Source organism: Pelobates fuscus, chromosome 6, assembly GCF_036172605.1.
Source record: "Pelobates fuscus isolate aPelFus1 chromosome 6, aPelFus1.pri, whole genome shotgun sequence".
In the NCBI taxonomy this organism is placed as follows: Eukaryota; Metazoa; Chordata; class Amphibia; order Anura; family Pelobatidae; genus Pelobates; species Pelobates fuscus.
Window position 1 is genome coordinate 7,835,116 of NC_086322.1, and position 22,617 is coordinate 7,857,732.

A 22,617-nucleotide genomic window follows, 5' to 3' on the forward strand; every position below is an offset into this window, starting at 1 on the left:
AATTAATTTCTCCTCTGCACATCTTTACTTTATTTTCAACATGGTGATAGCATGCAGAATATGAGAAAGAAAGTTGAATCCTTCATGTGCTTTTCCAACATATATTTGAACCACAAATTTCTCCTAAACCAACAAAGCCCTCATAAACAATTAAGAAATGAATGGAAATTTTAAGTCTTCCCCAGCAATTTGACCAGAAACAGACTCAACTTTGACAACTGTCAATATGATTTATCACCATCGTACATAAACCTCAACTGTTAATTTACCCATACAATGAAAATGATATTGGAAAAACAGATCCTATTGAGGAAATTTAAAATCCTCACTTCAAAACAAAAACTTTGTTTCTATTTTGAGAACACAAACGCTGTCTGGCGCATTAGTCTGGCAATTTTTTTCCTAAAACCCAACTAATGTAATGGCTCGTTGGTCTAGGGGTATGATTCTCGCTTTGGGTGCGAGAGGTCCCGGGTTCAAATCCCGGACGAGCCCAAGCAATTGGTGTTTTTCTTTTGAAACACGTAGCTTCCAACTGTGTTTAATATAGTCAGCAAAAATCATTTGTAGCAAAACCCTTCAAGTGCTCCACAGAGAAGATGTTGGCATGCCACCATCAATATATATATTTCCTGGTCCTTCTGATATCACCTTTCAAAGCTAACATCTTATATTAATACAAGTTTAGCTTTTACTTAGAATTGTATGAGAGAAATCATAAAAAATGTGTTGTTTTCATTATCAACCATTTAAAATCAATGGTTTATCGTAAGTCATTAATGCAAGTCCTAACTGCTCAGATGACGCTTTTAAGACTGCAAAGTCTTTCTTAAGACTGCAAAATCTTTGTTAACAACAAACAAAGGGGAAAAAAATATATGTTTTGACATACGGAATTCTATTTTTATTCATACTTAGACATGTGCAAATATGTGTTGGAGAGGGTAGGTTTGAATCAAATTCCTTCCAGTACACGCCTGAATGTATCGATGAATAAAACTGTGAAGGTAAATTCAAGGCAGTCGTTACATTCGGCTGTGGATTCAAGTTATGGAACCAGGCCAACCTCCCCAAACATTATTTTGCACAAGACTATTTATAATTAATTTCTCCTCTGCACATCTTTACTTTATTTTCAACATGGTGATAGCATGCAGAATATGAGAAAGAAAGTTGAATCCTTCATGTGCTTTTCCAACATATATTTGAACCACAAATTTCTCCTAAACCAACAAAGCCCTCATAAACAATTAAGAAATGAATGGAAATTTTAAGTCTTCCCCAGCAATTTGACCAGAAACAGACTCAACTTTGACAACTGTCAATATGATTTATCACCATCGTACATAAACCTCAACTGTTAATTTACCCATACAATGAAAATGATATTGGAAAAACAGATCCTATTGAGGAAATTTAAAATCCTCACTTCAAAACGAAAACTTTGTTTCTATTTTGAGAACACAAACGCTGTCTGGCGCGTTAGTCTGGCAATTTTTTTCCTAAAACCCAACTAATGTAATGGCTCGTTGGTCTAGGGGTATGATTCTCGCTTTGGGTGCGAGAGGTCCCGGGTTCAAATCCCGGACGAGCCCAAGCAATTGGTGTTTTTCTTTTGAAACACGTAGCTTCCAACTGTGTTTAATATAGTCAGCAAAAATCATTTGTAGCAAAACCCTTCAAGTGCTCCACAGAGAAGATGTTGGCATGCCACCATCAATATATATATTTCCTGGTCCTTCTGATATCACCTTTCAAAGCTAACATCTTATATTAATACAAGTTTAGCTTTTACTTAGAATTGTATGAGAGAAATCATAAAAAATGTGTTGTTTTCATTATCAACCATTTAAAAATCAATGGTTTATCGTAAGTCATTAATGCAAGTCCTAACTGCTCAGATGACGCTTTTAAGACTGCAAAGTCTTTCTTAAGACTGCAAAATCTTTGTTAACAACAAACAAAGGGGAAAAAAATATATGTTTTGACATACGGAATTCTATTTTTATTCATACTTAGACATGTGCAAATATGTGTTGGAGAGGGTAGGTTTGAATCAAATTCCTTCCAGTACACGCCTGAATGTATCGATGAATAAAACTGTGAAGGTAAATTCAAGGCAGTCGTTACATTCGGCTGTGGATTCAAGTTATGGAACCAGGCCAACCTCCCCAAACATTATTTTGCACAAGACTATTTATAATTAATTTCTCCTCTGCACATCTTTACTTTATTTTCAACATGGTGATAGCATGCAGAATATGAGAAAGAAAGTTGAATCCTTCATGTGCTTTTCCAACATATATTTGAACCACAAATTTCTCCTAAACCAACAAAGCCCTCATAAACAATTAAGAAATGAATGGAAATTTTAAGTCTTCCCCAGCAATTTGACCAGAAACAGACTCAACTTTGACAACTGTCAATATGATTTATCACCATCGTACATAAACCTCAACTGTTAATTTACCCATACAATGAAAATGATATTGGAAAAACAGATCCTATTGAGGAAATTTAAAATCCTCACTTCAAAACGAAAACTTTGTTTCTATTTTGAGAACACAAACGCTGTCTGGCGCGTTAGTCTGGCAATTTTTTTTCCTAAAACCCAACTAAAGTAATGGCTCGTTGGTCTAGGGGTATGATTCTCGCTTTGGGTGCGAGAGGTCCCGGGTTCAAATCCCGGATGAGCCCAAGCAATTGGTGTTTTTCTTTTGAAACACGTAGCTTCCAACTGTGTTTAATATAGTCAGCAAAAATCATTTGTAGCAAAACCCTTCAAGTGCTCCACAGAGAAGATGTTGGCATGCCACCATCAATATATATATTTCCTGGTGCTTCTGATATCACCTTTCAAAGCTAACATCTTATATTAATACAAGTTTAGCTTTTACTTAGAATTGTATGAGAGAAATCATAAAAAATGTGTTGTTTTCATTATCAACCATTTAAAATCAATGGTTTATCGTAAGTCATTAATGCAAGTCCTAACTGCTCAGATGACGCTTTTAAGACTGCAAAGTCTTTCTTAAGACTGCAAAATCTTTGTTAACAACAAACAAAGGGGAAAACAATATATGTTTTGACATACGTAATTCTATTTTTATTCATACTTAGACATGTGCAAATATGTGTTGGAGAGGGTAGGTTTGAATCAAATTCCTTCCAGTACACGCCTGAATGTATCGATGAATAAAACTGTGAAGGTAAATTCAAGGCAGTCGTTACGTTCGGCTGTGGATTCAAGTCATGGAACCAGGCCAACCTCCCCAAACATTATTTTGCACAAGACTATTTATAATTAATTTCTCCTCTGCACATCTTTACTTTATTTTCAACATGGTGATAGCATGCAGAATATGAGAAAGAAAGTTGAATCCTTCATGTGCTTTTCCAACATATATTTGAACCACAAATTTCTCCTAAACCAACAAAGCCCTCATAAACAATTAAGAAATGAATGGAAATTTTAAGTCTTCCCCAGCAATTTGACCAGAAACAGACTCAACTTTGACAACTGTCAATATGATTTATCACCATCGTACATAAACCTCAACTGTTAATTTACCCATACAATGAAAATGATATTGGAAAAACAGATCCTATTGAGGAAATTTAAAATCCTCACTTCAAAACAAAAACTTTGTTTCTATTTTGAGAACACAAACGCTGTCTGGCGCATTAGTCTGGCAATTTTTTTCCTAAAACCCAACTAATGTAATGGCTCGTTGGTCTAGGGGTATGATTCTCGCTTTGGGTGCGTGAGGTCCCGGGTTCAAATCCCGGACGAGCCCAAGCAATTGGTGTTTTTCTTTTGAAACACGTAGCTTCCAACTGTGTTTAATATAGTCAGCAAAAATCATTTGTAGCAAAACCCTTCAAGTGCTCCACAGAGAAGATGTTGGCATGCCACCATCAATATATATATTTCCTGGTGCTTCTGATATCACCTTTCAAAGCTAACATCTTATATTAATACAAGTTTAGCTTTTACTTAGAATTGTATGAGAGAAATCATAAAAAATGTGTTGTTTTCATTATCAACCATTTAAAATCAATGGTTTATCGTAAGTCATTAATGCAAGTCCTAACTGCTCAGATGACGCTTTTAAGACTGCAAAGTCTTTCTTAAGACTGCAAAATCTTTGTTAACAACAAACAAAGGGGAAAAAAATATATGTTTTGACATACGGAATTCTATTTTTATTCATACTTAGACATGTGCAAATATGTGTTGGAGAGGGTAGGTTTGAATCAAATTCCTTCCAGTACACGCCTGAATGTATCGATGAATAAAACTGTGAAGGTAAATTCAAGGCAGTCGTTACGTTCGGCTGTGGATTCAAGTCATGGAACCAGGCCAACCTCCCCAAACATTATTTTGCACAAGACTATTTATAATTAATTTCTCCTCTGCACATCTTTACTTTATTTTCAACATGGTGATAGCATGCAGAATATGAGAAAGAAAGTTGAATCCTTCATGTGCTTTTCCAACATATATTTGAACCACAAATTTCTCCTAAACCAACAAAGCCCTCATAAACAATTAAGAAATGAATGGAAATTTTAAGTCTTCCCCAGCAATTTGACCAGAAACAGACTCAACTTTGACAACTGTCAATATGATTTATCACCATCGTACATAAACCTCAACTGTTAATTTACCCATACAATGAAAATGATATTGGAAAAACAGATCCTATTGAGGAAATTTAAAATCCTCACTTCAAAACGAAAACTTTGTTTCTATTTTGAGAACACAAACGCTGTCTGGCGCGTTAGTCTGGCAATTTTTTTCCTAAAACCCAACTAATGTAATGGCTCGTTGGTCTAGGGGTATGATTCTCGCTTTGGGTGCGAGAGGTCCCGGGTTTAAATCCCGGACAAGCCCAAGCAATTGTTGTTTTTATTTTGAAACACGTAGCTTCCAACTGTGTTTAATATAGTCAGCAAAAATCATTTGTAGCAAAACCCTTCAAGTGCTCCACAGAGAAGATGTTGGCATGCCACCATCAATATATATATTTCCTGGTGCTTCTGATATCACCTTTCAAAGCTAACATCTTATATTAATACAAGTTTAGCTTTTACTTAGAATTGTATGAGAGAAATCATAAAAAATGTGTTGTTTTCATTATCAACCATTTAAAATCAATGGTTTATCGTAAGTCATTAATGCAAGTCCTAACTGCTCAGATGACGCTTTTAAGACTGCAAAGTCTTTCTTAAGACTGCAAAATCTTTGTTAACAACAAACAAAGGGGAAAAAAATATATGTTTTGACATACGGAATTCTATTTTTATTCATACTTAGACATGTGCAAATATGTGTTGGAGAGGGTAGGTTTGAATCAAATTCCTTCCAGTACACGCCTGAATGTATCGATGAATAAAACTGTGAAGGTAAATTCAAGGCAGTCGTTACGTTCGGCTGTGGATTCAAGTTATGGAACCAGGCCAACCTCCCCAAACATTATTTTGCACAAGACTATTTATAATTAATTTCTCCTCTGCACATCTTTACTTTATTTTCAACATGGTGATAGCATGCAGAATATGAGAAAGAAAGTTGAATCCTTCATGTGCTTTTCCAACATATATTTGAACCACAAATTTCTCCTAAACCAACAAAGCCCTCATAAACAATTAAGAAATGAATGGAAATTTTAAGTCTTCCCCAGCAATTTGACCAGAAACAGACTCAACTTTGACAACTGTCAATATGATTTATCACCATCGTACATAAACCTCAACTGTTAATTTACCCATACAATGAAAATGATATTGGAAAAACAGATCCTATTGAGGAAATTTAAAATCCTCACTTCAAAACGAAAACTTTGTTTCTATTTTGAGAACACAAACGCTGTCTGGCGCGTTAGTCTGGCAATTTTTTTCCTAAAACCCAACTAATGTAATGGCTCGTTGGTCTAGGGGTATGATTCTCGCTTTGGGTGCGAGAGGTCCCGGGTTCAAATCCCGGACGAGCCCAAGCAATTGGTGTTTTTCTTTTGAAACACGTAGCTTCCAACTGTGTTTAATATAGTCAGCAAAAATCATTTGTAGCAAAACCCTTCAAGTGCTCCACAGAGAAGATGTTGGCATGCCACCATCAATATATATATTTCCTGGTCCTTCTGATATCACCTTTCAAAGCTAACATCTTATATTAATACAAGTTTAGCTTTTACTTAGAATTGTATGAGAGAAATCATAAAAAATGTGTTGTTTTCATTATCAACCATTTAAAATCAATGGTTTATCGTAAGTCATTAATGCAAGTCCTAACTGCTCAGATGACGCTTTTAAGACTGCAAAGTCTTTCTTAAGACTGCAAAATCTTTGTTAACAACAAACAAAGGGGAAAAAAATATATGTTTTGACATACGGAATTCTATTTTTATTCATACTTAGACATGTGCAAATATGTGTTGGAGAGGGTAGGTTTGAATCAAATTCCTTCCAGTACACGCCTGAATGTATCGATGAATAAAACTGTGAAGGTAAATTCAAGGCAGTCGTTACATTCGGCTGTGGATTCAAGTTATGGAACCAGGCCAACCTCCCCAAACATTATTTTGCACAAGACTATTTATAATTAATTTCTCCTCTGCACATCTTTACTTTATTTTCAACATGGTGATAGCATGCAGAATATGAGAAAGAAAGTTGAATCCTTCATGTGCTTTTCCAACATATATTTGAACCACAAATTTCTCCTAAACCAACAAAGCCCTCATAAACAATTAAGAAATGAATGGAAATTTTAAGTCTTCCCCAGCAATTTGACCAGAAACAGACTCAACTTTGACAACTGTCAATATGATTTATCACCATCGTACATAAACCTCAACTGTTAATTTACCCATACAATGAAAATGATATTGGAAAAACAGATCCTATTGAGGAAATTTAAAATCCTCACTTCAAAACGAAAACTTTGTTTCTATTTTGAGAACACAAACGCTGTCTGGCGCGTTAGTCTGGCAATTTTTTTTCCTAAAACCCAACTAACGTAATGGCTCGTTGGTCTAGGGGTATGATTCTCGCTTTGGGTGCGAGAGGTCCCGGGTTCAAATCCCGGATGAGCCCAAGCAATTGGTGTTTTTCTTTTGAAACACGTAGCTTCCAACTGTGTTTAATATAGTCAGCAAAAATCATTTGTAGCAAAACCCTTCAAGTGCTCCACAGAGAAGATGTTGGCATGCCACCATCAATATATATATTTCCTGGTGCTTCTGATATCACCTTTCAAAGCTAACATCTTATATTAATACAAGTTTAGCTTTTACTTAGAATTGTATGAGAGAAATCATAAAAAATGTGTTGTTTTCATTATCAACCATTTAAAATCAATGGTTTATCGTAAGTCATTAATGCAAGTCCTAACTGCTCAGATGACGCTTTTAAGACTGCAAAGTCTTTCTTAAGACTGCAAAATCTTTGTTAACAACAAACAAAGGGGAAAACAATATATGTTTTGACATACGTAATTCTATTTTTATTCATACTTAGACATGTGCAAATATGTGTTGGAGAGGGTAGGTTTGAATCAAATTCCTTCCAGTACACGCCTGAATGTATCGATGAATAAAACTGTGAAGGTAAATTCAAGGCAGTCGTTACGTTCGGCTGTGGATTCAAGTCATGGAACCAGGCCAACCTCCCCAAACATTATTTTGCACAAGACTATTTATAATTAATTTCTCCTCTGCACATCTTTACTTTATTTTCAACATGGTGATAGCATGCAGAATATGAGAAAGAAAGTTGAATCCTTCATGTGCTTTTCCAACATATATTTGAACCACAAATTTCTCCTAAACCAACAAAGCCCTCATAAACAATTAAGAAATGAATGGAAATTTTAAGTCTTCCCCAGCAATTTGACCAGAAACAGACTCAACTTTGACAACTGTCAATATGATTTATCACCATCGTACATAAACCTCAACTGTTAATTTACCCATACAATGAAAATGATATTGGAAAAACAGATCCTATTGAGGAAATTTAAAATCCTCACTTCAAAACAAAAACTTTGTTTCTATTTTGAGAACACAAACGCTGTCTGGCGCATTAGTCTGGCAATTTTTTTCCTAAAACCCAACTAATGTAATGGCTCGTTGGTCTAGGGGTATGATTCTCGCTTTGGGTGCGAGAGGTCCCGGGTTCAAATCCCGGACGAGCCCAAGCAATTGGTGTTTTTCTTTTGAAACACGTAGCTTCCAACTGTGTTTAATATAGTCAGCAAAAATCATTTGTAGCAAAACCCTTCAAGTGCTCCACAGAGAAGATGTTGGCATGCCACCATCAATATATATATTTCCTGGTGCTTCTGATATCACCTTTCAAAGCTAACATCTTATATTAATACAAGTTTAGCTTTTACTTAGAATTGTATGAGAGAAATCATAAAAAATGTGTTGTTTTCATTATCAACCATTTAAAATCAATGGTTTATCGTAAGTCATTAATGCAAGTCCTAACTGCTCAGATGACGCTTTTAAGACTGCAAAGTCTTTCTTAAGACTGCAAAATCTTTGTTAACAACAAACAAAGGGGAAAAAAATATATGTTTTGACATACGGAATTCTATTTTTATTCATACTTAGACATGTGCAAATATGTGTTGGAGAGGGTAGGTTTGAATCAAATTCCTTCCAGTACACGCCTGAATGTATCGATGAATAAAACTGTGAAGGTAAATTCAAGGCAGTCGTTACGTTCGGCTGTGGATTCAAGTCATGGAACCAGGCCAACCTCCCCAAACATTATTTTGCACAAGACTATTTATAATTAATTTCTCCTCTGCACATCTTTACTTTATTTTCAACATGGTTATAGCATGCAGAATATGAGAAAGAAAGTTGAATCCTTCATGTGCTTTTCCAACATATATTTGAACCACAAATTTCTCCTAAACCAACAAAGCCCTCATAAACAATTAAGAAATGAATGGAAATTTTAAGTCTTCCCCAGCAATTTGACCAGAAACAGACTCAACTTTGACAACTGTCAATATGATTTATCACCATCGTACATAAACCTCAACTGTTAATTTACCCATACAATGAAAATGATATTGGAAAAACAGATCCTATTGAGGAAATTTAAAATCCTCACTTCAAAACGAAAACTTTGTTTCTATTTTGAGAACACAAACGCTGTCTGGCGCGTTAGTCTGGCAATTTTTTTCCTAAAACCCAACTAATGTAATGGCTTGTTGGTCTAGGGGTATGATTCTCGCTTTGGGTGCGAGAGGTCCCGGGTTTAAATCCCGGACAAGCCCAAGCAATTGTTGTTTTTCTTTTGAAACACGTAGCTTCCAACTGTGTTTAATATAGTCAGCAAAAATCATTTGTAGCAAAACCCTTCAAGTGCTCCACAGAGAAGATGTTGGCATGCCACCATCAATATATATATTTCCTGGTGCTTCTGATATCACCTTTCAAAGCTAACATCTTATATTAATACAAGTTTAGCTTTTACTTAGAATTGTATGAGAGAAATCATAAAAAATGTGTTGTTTTCATTATCAACCATTTAAAATCAATGGTTTATCGTAAGTCATTAATGCAAGTCCTAACTGCTCAGATGACGCTTTTAAGACTGCAAAGTCTTTCTTAAGACTGCAAAATCTTTGTTAACAACAAACAAAGGGGAAAAAAATATATGTTTTGACATACGGAATTCTATTTTTATTCATACTTAGACATGTGCAAATATGTGTTGGAGAGGGTAGGTTTGAATCAAATTCCTTCCAGTACACGCCTGAATGTATCGATGAATAAAACTGTAAAGGTAAATTCAAGGCAGTCGTTACGTTCGGCTGTGGATTCAAGTTATGGAACCAGGCCAACCTCCCCAAACATTATTTTGCACAAGACTATTTATAATTAATTTCTCCTCTGCACATCTTTACTTTATTTTCAACATGGTGATAGCATGCAGAATATGAGAAAGAAAGTTGAATCCTTCATGTGCTTTTCCAACATATATTTGAACCACAAATTTCTCCTAAACCAACAAAGCCCTCATAAACAATTAAGAAATGAATGGAAATTTTAAGTCTTCCCCAGCAATTTGACCAGAAACAGACTCAACTTTGACAACTGTCAATATGATTTATCACCATCGTACATAAACCTCAACTGTTAATTTACCCATACAATGAAAATGATATTGGAAAAACAGATCCTATTGAGGAAATTTAAAATCCTCACTTCAAAACGAAAACTTTGTTTCTATTTTGAGAACACAAACGCTGTCTGGCGCGTTAGTCTGGCAATTTTTTTCCTAAAACCCAACTAATGTAATGGCTCGTTGGTCTAGGGGTATGATTCTCGCTTTGGGTGCGAGAGGTCCCGGGTTTAAATCCCGGACAAGCCCAAGCAATTGTTGTTTTTCTTTTGAAACACGTAGCTTCCAACTGTGTTTAATATAGTCAGCAAAAATCATTTGTAGCAAAACCCTTCAAGTGCTCCACAGAGAAGATGTTGGCATGCCACCATCAATATATATATTTCCTGGTGCTTCTGATATCACCTTTCAAAGCTAACATCTTATATTAATACAAGTTTAGCTTTTACTTAGAATTGTATGAGAGAAATCATAAAAAATGTGTTGTTTTCATTATCAACCATTTAAAATCAATGGTTTATCGTAAGTCATTAATGCAAGTCCTAACTGCTCAGATGACGCTTTTAAGACTGCAAAGTCTTTCTTAAGACTGCAAAATCTTTGTTAACAACAAACAAAGGGGAAAAAAATATATGTTTTGACATACGGAATTCTATTTTTATTCATACTTAGACATGTGCAAATATGTGTTGGAGAGGGTAGGTTTGAATCAAATTCCTTCCAGTACACGCCTGAATGTATCGATGAATAAAACTGTAAAGGTAAATTCAAGGCAGTCGTTACGTTCGGCTGTGGATTCAAGTTATGGAACCAGGCCAACCTCCCCAAACATTATTTTGCACAAGACTATTTATAATTAATTTCTCCTCTGCACATCTTTACTTTATTTTCAACATGGTGATAGCATGCAGAATATGAGAAAGAAAGTTGAATCCTTCATGTGCTTTTCCAACATATATTTGAACCACAAATTTCTCCTAAACCAACAAAGCCCTCATAAACAATTAAGAAATGAATGGAAATTTTAAGTCTTCCCCAGCAATTTGACCAGAAACAGACTCAACTTTGACAACTGTCAATATGATTTATCACCATCGTACATAAACCTCAACTGTTAATTTACCCATACAATGAAAATGATATTGGAAAAACAGATCCTATTGAGGAAATTTAAAATCCTCACTTCAAAACGAAAACTTTGTTTCTATTTTGAGAACACAAACGCTGTCTGGCGCGTTAGTCTGGCAATTTTTTTTCCTAAAACCCAACTAATGTAATGGCTCGTTGGTCTAGGGGTATGATTCTCGCTTTGGGTGCGAGAGGTCCCGGGTTCAAATCCCGGACGAGCCCAAGCAATTGTTGTTTTTCTTTTGAAACACGTAGCTTCCAACTGTGTTTAATATAGTCAGCAAAAATCATTTGTAGCAAAACCCTTCAAGTGCTCCACAGAGAAGATGTTGGCATGCCACCATCAATATATATATTTCCTGGTGCTTCTGATATCACCTTTCAAAGCTAACATCTTATATTAATACAAGTTTAGCTTTTACTTAGAATTGTATGAGAGAAATCATAAAAAATGTGTTGTTTTCATTATCAACCATTTAAAATCAATGGTTTATCGTAAGTCATTAATGCAAGTCCTAACTGCTCAGATGACGCTTTTAAGACTGCAAAGTCTTTCTTAAGACTGCAAAATCTTTGTTAACAACAAACAAAGGGGAAAAAAATATATGTTTTGACATACGGAATTCTATTTTTATTCATACTTAGACATGTGCAAATATGTGTTGGAGAGGGTAGGTTTGAATCAAATTCCTTCCAGTACACGCCTGAATGTATCGATGAATAAAACTGTGAAGGTAAATTCAAGGCAGTCGTTACGTTCGGCTGTGGATTCAAGTTATGGAACCAGGCCAACCTCCCCAAACATTATTTTGCACAAGACTATTTATAATTAATTTCTCCTCTGCACATCTTTACTTTATTTTCAACATGGTGATAGCATGCAGAATATGAGAAAGAAAGTTGAATCCTTCATGTGCTTTTCCAACATATATTTGAACCACAAATTTCTCCTAAACCAACAAAGCCCTCATAAACAATTAAGAAATGAATGGAAATTTTAAGTCTTCCCCAGCAATTTGACCAGAAACAGACTCAACTTTGACAACTGTCAATATGATTTATCACCATCGTACATAAACCTCAACTGTTAATTTACCCATACAATGAAAATGATATTGGAAAAACAGATCCTATTGAGGAAATTTAAAATCCTCACTTCAAAACGAAAACTTTGTTTCTATTTTGAGAACACAAACGCTGTCTGGCGCGTTAGTCTGGCAATTTTTTTCCTAAAACCCAACTAATGTAATGGCTCGTTGGTCTAGGGGTATGATTCTCGCTTTGGGTGCGAGAGGTCCCGGGTTCAAATCCCGGACGAGCCCAAGCAATTGGTGTTTTTCTTTTGAAACACGTAGCTTCCAACTGTGTTTAATATAGTCAGCAAAAATCATTCCTATTGAGGAAATTTAAAATCCTCACTTCAAAACGAAAACTTTGTTTCTATTTTGAGAACACAAACGCTGTCTGGCGCGTTAGTCTGGCAATTTTTTTCCTAAAACCCAACTAATGTAATGGCTTGTTGGTCTAGGGGTATGATTCTCGCTTTGGGTGCGAGAGGTCCCGGGTTTAAATCCCGGACAAGCCCAAGCAATTGTTGTTTTTCTTTTGAAACACGTAGCTTCCAACTGTGTTTAATATAGTCAGCAAAAATCATTTGTAGCAAAACCCTTCAAGTGCTCCACAGAGAAGATGTTGGCATGCCACCATCAATATATATATTTCCTGGTGCTTCTGATATCACCTTTCAAAGCTAACATCTTATATTAATACAAGTTTAGCTTTTACTTAGAATTGTATGAGAGAAATCATAAAAAATGTGTTGTTTTCATTATCAACCATTTAAAATCAATGGTTTATCGTAAGTCATTAATGCAAGTCCTAACTGCTCAGATGACGCTTTTAAGACTGCAAAGTCTTTCTTAAGACTGCAAAATCTTTGTTAACAACAAACAAAGGGGAAAAAAATATATGTTTTGACATACGGAATTCTATTTTTATTCATACTTAGACATGTGCAAATATGTGTTGGAGAGGGTAGGTTTGAATCAAATTCCTTCCAGTACACGCCTGAATGTATCGATGAATAAAACTGTAAAGGTAAATTCAAGGCAGTCGTTACGTTCGGCTGTGGATTCAAGTTATGGAACCAGGCCAACCTCCCCAAACATTATTTTGCACAAGACTATTTATAATTAATTTCTCCTCTGCACATCTTTACTTTATTTTCAACATGGTGATAGCATGCAGAATATGAGAAAGAAAGTTGAATCCTTCATGTGCTTTTCCAACATATATTTGAACCACAAATTTCTCCTAAACCAACAAAGCCCTCATAAACAATTAAGAAATGAATGGAAATTTTAAGTCTTCCCCAGCAATTTGACCAGAAACAGACTCAACTTTGACAACTGTCAATATGATTTATCACCATCGTACATAAACCTCAACTGTTAATTTACCCATACAATGAAAATGATATTGGAAAAACAGATCCTATTGAGGAAATTTAAAATCCTCACTTCAAAACGAAAACTTTGTTTCTATTTTGAGAACACAAACGCTGTCTGGCGCGTTAGTCTGGCAATTTTTTTCCTAAAACCCAACTAATGTAATGGCTCGTTGGTCTAGGGGTATGATTCTCGCTTTGGGTGCGAGAGGTCCCGGGTTTAAATCCCGGACAAGCCCAAGCAATTGTTGTTTTTCTTTTGAAACACGTAGCTTCCAACTGTGTTTAATATAGTCAGCAAAAATCATTTGTAGCAAAACCCTTCAAGTGCTCCACAGAGAAGATGTTGGCATGCCACCATCAATATATATATTTCCTGGTGCTTCTGATATCACCTTTCAAAGCTAACATCTTATATTAATACAAGTTTAGCTTTTACTTAGAATTGTATGAGAGAAATCATAAAAAATGTGTTGTTTTCATTATCAACCATTTAAAATCAATGGTTTATCGTAAGTCATTAATGCAAGTCCTAACTGCTCAGATGACGCTTTTAAGACTGCAAAGTCTTTCTTAAGACTGCAAAATCTTTGTTAACAACAAACAAAGGGGAAAAAAATATATGTTTTGACATACGGAATTCTATTTTTATTCATACTTAGACATGTGCAAATATGTGTTGGAGAGGGTAGGTTTGAATCAAATTCCTTCCAGTACACGCCTGAATGTATCGATGAATAAAACTGTAAAGGTAAATTCAAGGCAGTCGTTACGTTCGGCTGTGGATTCAAGTTATGGAACCAGGCCAACCTCCCCAAACATTATTTTGCACAAGACTATTTATAATTAATTTCTCCTCTGCACATCTTTACTTTATTTTCAACATGGTGATAGCATGCAGAATATGAGAAAGAAAGTTGAATCCTTCATGTGCTTTTCCAACATATATTTGAACCACAAATTTCTCCTAAACCAACAAAGCCCTCATAAACAATTAAGAAATGAATGGAAATTTTAAGTCTTCCCCAGCAATTTGACCAGAAACAGACTCAACTTTGACAACTGTCAATATGATTTATCACCATCGTACATAAACCTCAACTGTTAATTTACCCATACAATGAAAATGATATTGGAAAAACAGATCCTATTGAGGAAATTTAAAATCCTCACTTCAAAACGAAAACTTTGTTTCTATTTTGAGAACACAAACGCTGTCTGGCGCGTTAGTCTGGCAATTTTTTTTCCTAAAACCCAACTAATGTAATGGCTCGTTGGTCTAGGGGTATGATTCTCGCTTTGGGTGCGAGAGGTCCCGGGTTCAAATCCCGGACGAGCCCAAGCAATTGTTGTTTTTCTTTTGAAACACGTAGCTTCCAACTGTGTTTAATATAGTCAGCAAAAATCATTTGTAGCAAAACCCTTCAAGTGCTCCACAGAGAAGATGTTGGCATGCCACCATCAATATATATATTTCCTGGTGCTTCTGATATCACCTTTCAAAGCTAACATCTTATATTAATACAAGTTTAGCTTTTACTTAGAATTGTATGAGAGAAATCATAAAAAATGTGTTGTTTTCATTATCAACCATTTAAAATCAATGGTTTATCGTAAGTCATTAATGCAAGTCCTAACTGCTCAGATGACGCTTTTAAGACTGCAAAGTCTTTCTTAAGACTGCAAAATCTTTGTTAACAACAAACAAAGGGGAAAAAAATATATGTTTTGACATACGGAATTCTATTTTTATTCATACTTAGACATGTGCAAATATGTGTTGGAGAGGGTAGGTTTGAATCAAATTCCTTCCAGTACACGCCTGAATGTATCGATGAATAAAACTGTGAAGGTAAATTCAAGGCAGTCGTTACGTTCGGCTGTGGATTCAAGTTATGGAACCAGGCCAACCTCCCCAAACATTATTTTGCACAAGACTATTTATAATTAATTTCTCCTCTGCACATCTTTACTTTATTTTCAACATGGTGATAGCATGCAGAATATGAGAAAGAAAGTTGAATCCTTCATGTGCTTTTCCAACATATATTTGAACCACAAATTTCTCCTAAACCAACAAAGCCCTCATAAACAATTAAGAAATGAATGGAAATTTTAAGTCTTCCCCAGCAATTTGACCAGAAACAGACTCAACTTTGACAACTGTCAATATGATTTATCACCATCGTACATAAACCTCAACTGTTAATTTACCCATACAATGAAAATGATATTGGAAAAACAGATCCTATTGAGGAAATTTAAAATCCTCACTTCAAAACGAAAACTTTGTTTCTATTTTGAGAACACAAACGCTGTCTGGCGCGTTAGTCTGGCAATTTTTTTCCTAAAACCCAACTAATGTAATGGCTCGTTGGTCTAGGGGTATGATTCTCGCTTTGGGTGCGAGAGGTCCCGGGTTCAAATCCCGGACGAGCCCAAGCAATTGGTGTTTTTCTTTTGAAACACGTAGCTTCCAACTGTGTTTAATATAGTCAGCAAAAATCATTTGTAGCAAAACCCTTCAAGTGCTCCACAGAGAAGATGTTGGCATGCCACCATCAATATATATATTTCCTGGTGCTTCTGATATCACCTTTCAAAGCTAACATCTTATATTAATACAAGTTTAGCTTTTACTTAGAATTGTATGAGAGAAATCATAAAAAATGTGTTGTTTTCATTATCAACCATTTAAAATCAATGGTTTATCGTAAGTCATTAATGCAAGTCCTAACTGCTCAGATGACGCTTTTAAGACTGCAAAGTCTTTCTTAAGACTGCAAAATCTTTGTTAACAACAAACAAAGGGGAAAAAAATATATGTTTTGACATACGGAATTCTATTTTTATTCATACTTATACATGTGCAAATATGTGTTGGAGAGGGTAGGTTTGAATCAAATTCCTTCCAGTACACGCCTGAATGTATCGATGAATAAAACTGTGAAGGTAAATTCAAGGCAGTCGTTACGTTCGGCTGTGGATTCAAGTTATGGAACCAGGCCAACCTCCCCAAACATTATTTTGCACAAGACTATTTATAATTAATTTCTCCTCTGCACATCTTTACTTTATTTTCAACATGGTGATAGCATGCAGAATATGAGAAAGAAAGTTGAATCCTTCATGTGCTTTTCCAACATATATTTGAACCACAATTTTCTCCTAAACCAACAAAGCCCTCATAAACAATTAAGAAATGAATGGAAATTTTAAGTCTTCCCCAGCAATTTGACCAGAAACAGACTCAACTTTGACAACTGTCAATATGATTTATCACCATCGTACATAAACCTCAACTGTTAATTTACCCATACAATGAAAATGATATTGGAAAAACAGATCCTATTGAGGAAATTTAAAATCCTCACTTCAAAACGAAAACTTTGTTTCTATTTTGAGAACACAAACGCTGTCTGGCGCGTTAGTCTGGCAATTTTTTTCCTAAAACCCAACTAATGTAATGGCTCGTTGGTCTAGGGGTATGATTCTCGCTTTGGGTGCGAGAGGTCCCGGGTTCAAATCCCGGACGAGCCCAAGCAATTTGTGTTTTTCTTTTGAAACACGTAGCTTCCAACTGTGTTTAATATAGTCAGCAAAAATCATTTGTAGCAAAACCCTTCAAGTGCTCCACAGAGAAGATGTTGGCATGCCACCATCAATATATATATTTCCTGGTGCTTCTGATATCACCTTTCAAAGCTAACATCTTATATTAATACAAGTTTAGCTTTTACTTAGAATTGTATGAGAGAAATCATAAAAAATGTGTTGTTTTCATTATCAACCATTTAAAATCAATGGTTTATCGTAAGTCATTAATGCAAGTCCTAACTGCTCAGATGACGCTTTTAAGACTGCAAAGTCTTTCTTAAGACTGCAAAATCTTTGTTAACAACAAACAAAGGGGAAAAAAATATATGTTTTGACATACGTAATTCTATTTTTATTCATACTTAGACATGTGCAAATATGTGTTGAAGAGGGTAGGTTTGAATCAAATTCCTTCCAGTACACGCCTGAATGTATCGATGAATAAAACTGTGAAGGTAAATTCAAGGCAGTCGTTACGTTCGGCTGTGGATTCAAGTCATGGAACCAGGCCAACCTCCCCAAACATTATTTTGCACAAGACTATTTATAATTAATTTCTCCTCTGCACATCTTTACTTTATTTTCAACATGGTGATAGCATGCAGAATATGAGAAAGAAAGTTGAATCCTTCATGTGCTTTTCCAACATATATTTGAACCACAAATTTCTCCTAAACCAACAAAGCCCTCATAAACAATTAAGAAATGAATGGAAATTTTAAGTCTTCCCCAGCAATTTGACCAGAAACAGACTCAACTTTGACAACTGTCAATATGATTTATCACCATCGTACATAAACCTCAACTGTTAATTTACCCATACAATGAAAATGATATTGGAAAAACAGATCCTATTGAGGAAATTTAAAATCCTCACTTCAAAACGAAAACTTTGTTTCTATTTTGAGAACACAAACGCTGTCTGGCGCGTTAGTCTGGCAATTTTTTTCCTAAAACCCAACTAATGTAATGGCTTGTTGGTCTAGGGGTATGATTCTCGCTTTGGGTGCGAGAGGTCCCGGGTTTAAATCCCGGACAAGCCCAAGCAATTGTTGTTTTTCTTTTGAAACACGTAGCTTCCAACTGTGTTTAATATAGTCAGCAAAAATCATTTGTAGCAAAACCCTTCAAGTGCTCCACAGAGAAGATGTTGGCATGCCACCATCAATATATATATTTCCTGGTGCTTCTGATATCACCTTTCAAAGCTAACATCTTATATTAATACAAGTTTAGCTTTTACTTAGAATTGTATGAGAGAAATCATAAAAAATGTGTTGTTTTCATTATCAACCATTTAAAATCAATGGTTTATCGTAAGTCATTAATGCAAGTCCTAACTGCTCAGATGACGCTTTTAAGACTGCAAAGTCTTTCTTAAGACTGCAAAATCTTTGTTAACAACAAACAAAGGGGAAAAAAATATATGTTTTGACATACGGAATTCTATTTTTATTCATACTTAGACATGTGCAAATATGTGTTGGAGAGGGTAGGTTTGAATCAAATTCCTTCCAGTACACGCCTGAATGTATCGATGAATAAAACTGTAAAGGTAAATTCAAGGCAGTCGTTACGTTCGGCTGTGGATTCAAGTTATGGAACCAGGCCAACCTCCCCAAACATTATTTTGCACAAGACTATTTATAATTAATTTCTCCTCTGCACATCTTTACTTTATTTTCAACATGGTGATAGCATGCAGAATATGAGAAAGAAAGTTGAATCCTTCATGTGCTTTTCCAACATATATTTGAACCACAAATTTCTCCTAAACCAACAAAGCCCTCATAAACAATTAAGAAATGAATGGAAATTTTAAGTCTTCCCCAGCAATTTGACCAGAAACAGACTCAACTTTGACAACTGTCAATATGATTTATCACCATCGTACATAAACCTCAACTGTTAATTTACCCATACAATGAAAATGATATTGGAAAAACAGATCCTATTGAGGAAATTTAAAATCCTCACTTCAAAACGAAAACTTTGTTTCTATTTTGAGAACACAAACGCTGTCTGGCGCGTTAGTCTGGCAATTTTTTTCCTAAAACCCAACTAATGTAATGGCTCGTTGGTCTAGGGGTATGATTCTCGCTTTGGGTGCGAGAGGTCCCGGGTTTAAATCCCGGACAAGCCCAAGCAATTGTTGTTTTTCTTTTGAAACACGTAGCTTCCAACTGTGTTTAATATAGTCAGCAAAAATCATTTGTAGCAAAACCCTTCAAGTGCTCCACAGAGAAGATGTTGGCATGCCACCATCAATATATATATTTCCTGGTGCTTCTGATATCACCTTTCAAAGCTAACATCTTATATTAATACAAGTTTAGCTTTTACTTAGAATTGTATGAGAGAAATCATAAAAAATGTGTTGTTTTCATTATCAACCATTTAAAATCAATGGTTTATCGTAAGTCATTAATGCAAGTCCTAACTGCTCAGATGACGCTTTTAAGACTGCAAAGTCTTTCTTAAGACTGCAAAATCTTTGTTAACAACAAACAAAGGGGAAAAAAATATATGTTTTGACATACGGAATTCTATTTTTATTCATACTTAGACATGTGCAAATATGTGTTGGAGAGGGTAGGTTTGAATCAAATTCCTTCCAGTACACGCCTGAATGTATCGATGAATAAAACTGTAAAGGTAAATTCAAGGCAGTCGTTACGTTCGGCTGTGGATTCAAGTTATGGAACCAGGCCAACCTCCCCAAACATTATTTTGCACAAGACTATTTATAATTAATTTCTCCTCTGCACATCTTTACTTTATTTTCAACATGGTGATAGCATGCAGAATATGAGAAAGAAAGTTGAATCCTTCATGTGCTTTTCCAACATATATTTGAACCACAAATTTCTCCTAAACCAACAAAGCCCTCATAAACAATTAAGAAATGAATGGAAATTTTAAGTCTTCCCCAGCAATTTGACCAGAAACAGACTCAACTTTGACAACTGTCAATATGATTTATCACCATCGTACATAAACCTCAACTGTTAATTTACCCATACAATGAAAATGATATTGGAAAAACAGATCCTATTGAGGAAATTTAAAATCCTCACTTCAAAACGAAAACTTTGTTTCTATTTTGAGAACACAAACGCTGTCTGGCGCGTTAGTCTGGCAATTTTTTTTCCTAAAACCCAACTAATGTAATGGCTCGTTGGTCTAGGGGTATGATTCTCGCTTTGGGTGCGAGAGGTCCCGGGTTCAAATCCCGGACGAGCCCAAGCAATTGTTGTTTTTCTTTTGAAACACGTAGCTTCCAACTGTGTTTAATATAGTCAGCAAAAATCATTTGTAGCAAAACCCTTCAAGTGCTCCACAGAGAAGATGTTGGCATGCCACCATCAATATATATATTTCCTGGTGCTTCTGATATCACCTTTCAAAGCTAACATCTTATATTAATACAAGTTTAGCTTTTACTTAGAATTGTATGAGAGAAATCATAAAAAATGTGTTGTTTTCATTATCAACCATTTAAAATCAATGGTTTATCGTAAGTCATTAATGCAAGTCCTAACTGCTCAGATGACGCTTTTAAGACTGCAAAGTCTTTCTTAAGACTGCAAAATCTTTGTTAACAACAAACAAAGGGGAAAAAAATATATGTTTTGACATACGGAATTCTATTTTTATTCATACTTAGACATGTGCAAATATGTGTTGGAGAGGGTAGGTTTGAATCAAATTCCTTCCAGTACACGCCTGAATGTATCGATGAATAAAACTGTGAAGGTAAATTCAAGGCAGTCGTTACGTTCGGCTGTGGATTCAAGTTATGGAACCAGGCCAACCTCCCCAAACATTATTTTGCACAAGACTATTTATAATTAATTTCTCCTCTGCACATCTTTACTTTATTTTCAACATGGTGATAGCATGCAGAATATGAGAAAGAAAGTTGAATCCTTCATGTGCTTTTCCAACATATATTTGAACCACAAATTTCTCCTAAACCAACAAAGCCCTCATAAACAATTAAGAAATGAATGGAAATTTTAAGTCTTCCCCAGCAATTTGACCAGAAACAGACTCAACTTTGACAACTGTCAATATGATTTATCACCATCGTACATAAACCTCAACTGTTAATTTACCCATACAATGAAAATGATATTGGAAAAACAGATCCTATTGAGGAAATTTAAAATCCTCACTTCAAAACGAAAACTTTGTTTCTATTTTGAGAACACAAACGCTGTCTGGCGCGTTAGTCTGGCAATTTTTTTCCTAAAACCCAACTAATGTAATGGCTCGTTGGTCTAGGGGTATGATTCTCGCTTTGGGTGCGAGAGGTCCCGGGTTCAAATCCCGGACGAGCCCAAGCAATTGGTGTTTTTCTTTTGAAACACGTAGCTTCCAACTGTGTTTAATATAGTCAGCAAAAATCATTTGTAGCAAAACCCTTCAAGTGCTCCACAGAGAAGATGTTGGCATGCCACCATCAATATATATATTTCCTGGTGCTTCTGATATCACCTTTCAAAGCTAACATCTTATATTAATACAAGTTTAGCTTTTACTTAGAATTGTATGAGAGAAATCATAAAAAATGTGTTGTTTTCATTATCAACCATTTAAAATCAATGGTTTATCGTAAGTCATTAATGCAAGTCCTAACTGCTCAGATGACGCTTTTAAGACTGCAAAGTCTTTCTTAAGACTGCAAAATCTTTGTTAACAACAAACAAAGGGGAAAAAAATATATGTTTTGACATACGGAATTCTATTTTTATTCATACTTAGACATGTGCAAATATGTGTTGGAGAGGGTAGGTTTGAATCAAATTCCTTCCAGTACACGCCTGAATGTATCGATGAATAAAACTGTGAAGGTAAATTCAAGGCAGTCGTTACGTTCGGCTGTGGATTCAAGTTATGGAACCAGGCCAACCTCCCCAAACATTATTTTGCACAAGACTATTTATAATTAATTTCTCCTCTGCACATCTTTACTTTATTTTCAACATGGTGATAGCATGCAGAATATGAGAAAGAAAGTTGAATCCTTCATGTGCTTTTCCAACATATATTTGAACCACAAATTTCTCCTAAACCAACAAAGCCCTCATAAACAATTAAGAAATGAATGGAAATTTTAAGTCTTCCCCAGCAATTTGACCAGAAACAGACTCAACTTTGACAACTGTCAATATGATTTATCACCATCGTACATAAACCTCAACTGTTAATTTACCCATACAATGAAAATGATATTGGAAAAACAGATCCTATTGAGGAAATTTAAAATCCTCACTTCAAAACGAAAACTTTGT

The 22,617-nt window shown here is 35.3% G+C and overlaps 11 non-coding genes across 11 annotated transcripts; all 11 read left to right on the top strand.

Moving 5' to 3' along the window:
• Positions 1–423: 423 nt before the first annotated feature.
• On the top strand, positions 424–495 carry TRNAP-UGG (transfer RNA proline (anticodon UGG)). The gene has a single exon. It is a non-coding gene; the product is annotated as a tRNA-Pro (tRNA).
• Positions 496–1,523: 1,028 nt separating this feature from the next.
• On the top strand, positions 1,524–1,595 carry TRNAP-UGG (transfer RNA proline (anticodon UGG)). Its single transcript has one exon. It is a non-coding gene; the product is annotated as a tRNA-Pro (tRNA).
• A 4,330-nt stretch (positions 1,596–5,925) lies between these two features.
• TRNAP-UGG (transfer RNA proline (anticodon UGG)) lies at positions 5,926–5,997 on the top strand. The gene has a single exon. It is a non-coding gene; the product is annotated as a tRNA-Pro (tRNA).
• Positions 5,998–8,126: 2,129 nt separating this feature from the next.
• On the top strand, positions 8,127–8,198 carry TRNAP-UGG (transfer RNA proline (anticodon UGG)). Its single transcript has one exon. It is a non-coding gene; the product is annotated as a tRNA-Pro (tRNA).
• Positions 8,199–11,427: 3,229 nt separating this feature from the next.
• Positions 11,428–11,499, top strand: TRNAP-UGG (transfer RNA proline (anticodon UGG)). Its single transcript has one exon. It is a non-coding gene; the product is annotated as a tRNA-Pro (tRNA).
• Positions 11,500–12,527: 1,028 nt separating this feature from the next.
• On the top strand, positions 12,528–12,599 carry TRNAP-UGG (transfer RNA proline (anticodon UGG)). The gene has a single exon. It is a non-coding gene; the product is annotated as a tRNA-Pro (tRNA).
• Positions 12,600–14,991: 2,392 nt separating this feature from the next.
• TRNAP-UGG (transfer RNA proline (anticodon UGG)) lies at positions 14,992–15,063 on the top strand. Its single transcript has one exon. It is a non-coding gene; the product is annotated as a tRNA-Pro (tRNA).
• A 1,028-nt stretch (positions 15,064–16,091) lies between these two features.
• On the top strand, positions 16,092–16,163 carry TRNAP-UGG (transfer RNA proline (anticodon UGG)). The gene has a single exon. It is a non-coding gene; the product is annotated as a tRNA-Pro (tRNA).
• Positions 16,164–17,191: 1,028 nt separating this feature from the next.
• TRNAP-UGG (transfer RNA proline (anticodon UGG)) lies at positions 17,192–17,263 on the top strand. Its single transcript has one exon. It is a non-coding gene; the product is annotated as a tRNA-Pro (tRNA).
• A 3,229-nt stretch (positions 17,264–20,492) lies between these two features.
• On the top strand, positions 20,493–20,564 carry TRNAP-UGG (transfer RNA proline (anticodon UGG)). The gene has a single exon. It is a non-coding gene; the product is annotated as a tRNA-Pro (tRNA).
• A 1,028-nt stretch (positions 20,565–21,592) lies between these two features.
• On the top strand, positions 21,593–21,664 carry TRNAP-UGG (transfer RNA proline (anticodon UGG)). Its single transcript has one exon. It is a non-coding gene; the product is annotated as a tRNA-Pro (tRNA).
• The last annotated feature ends 953 nt before the right edge of the window (positions 21,665–22,617 follow it).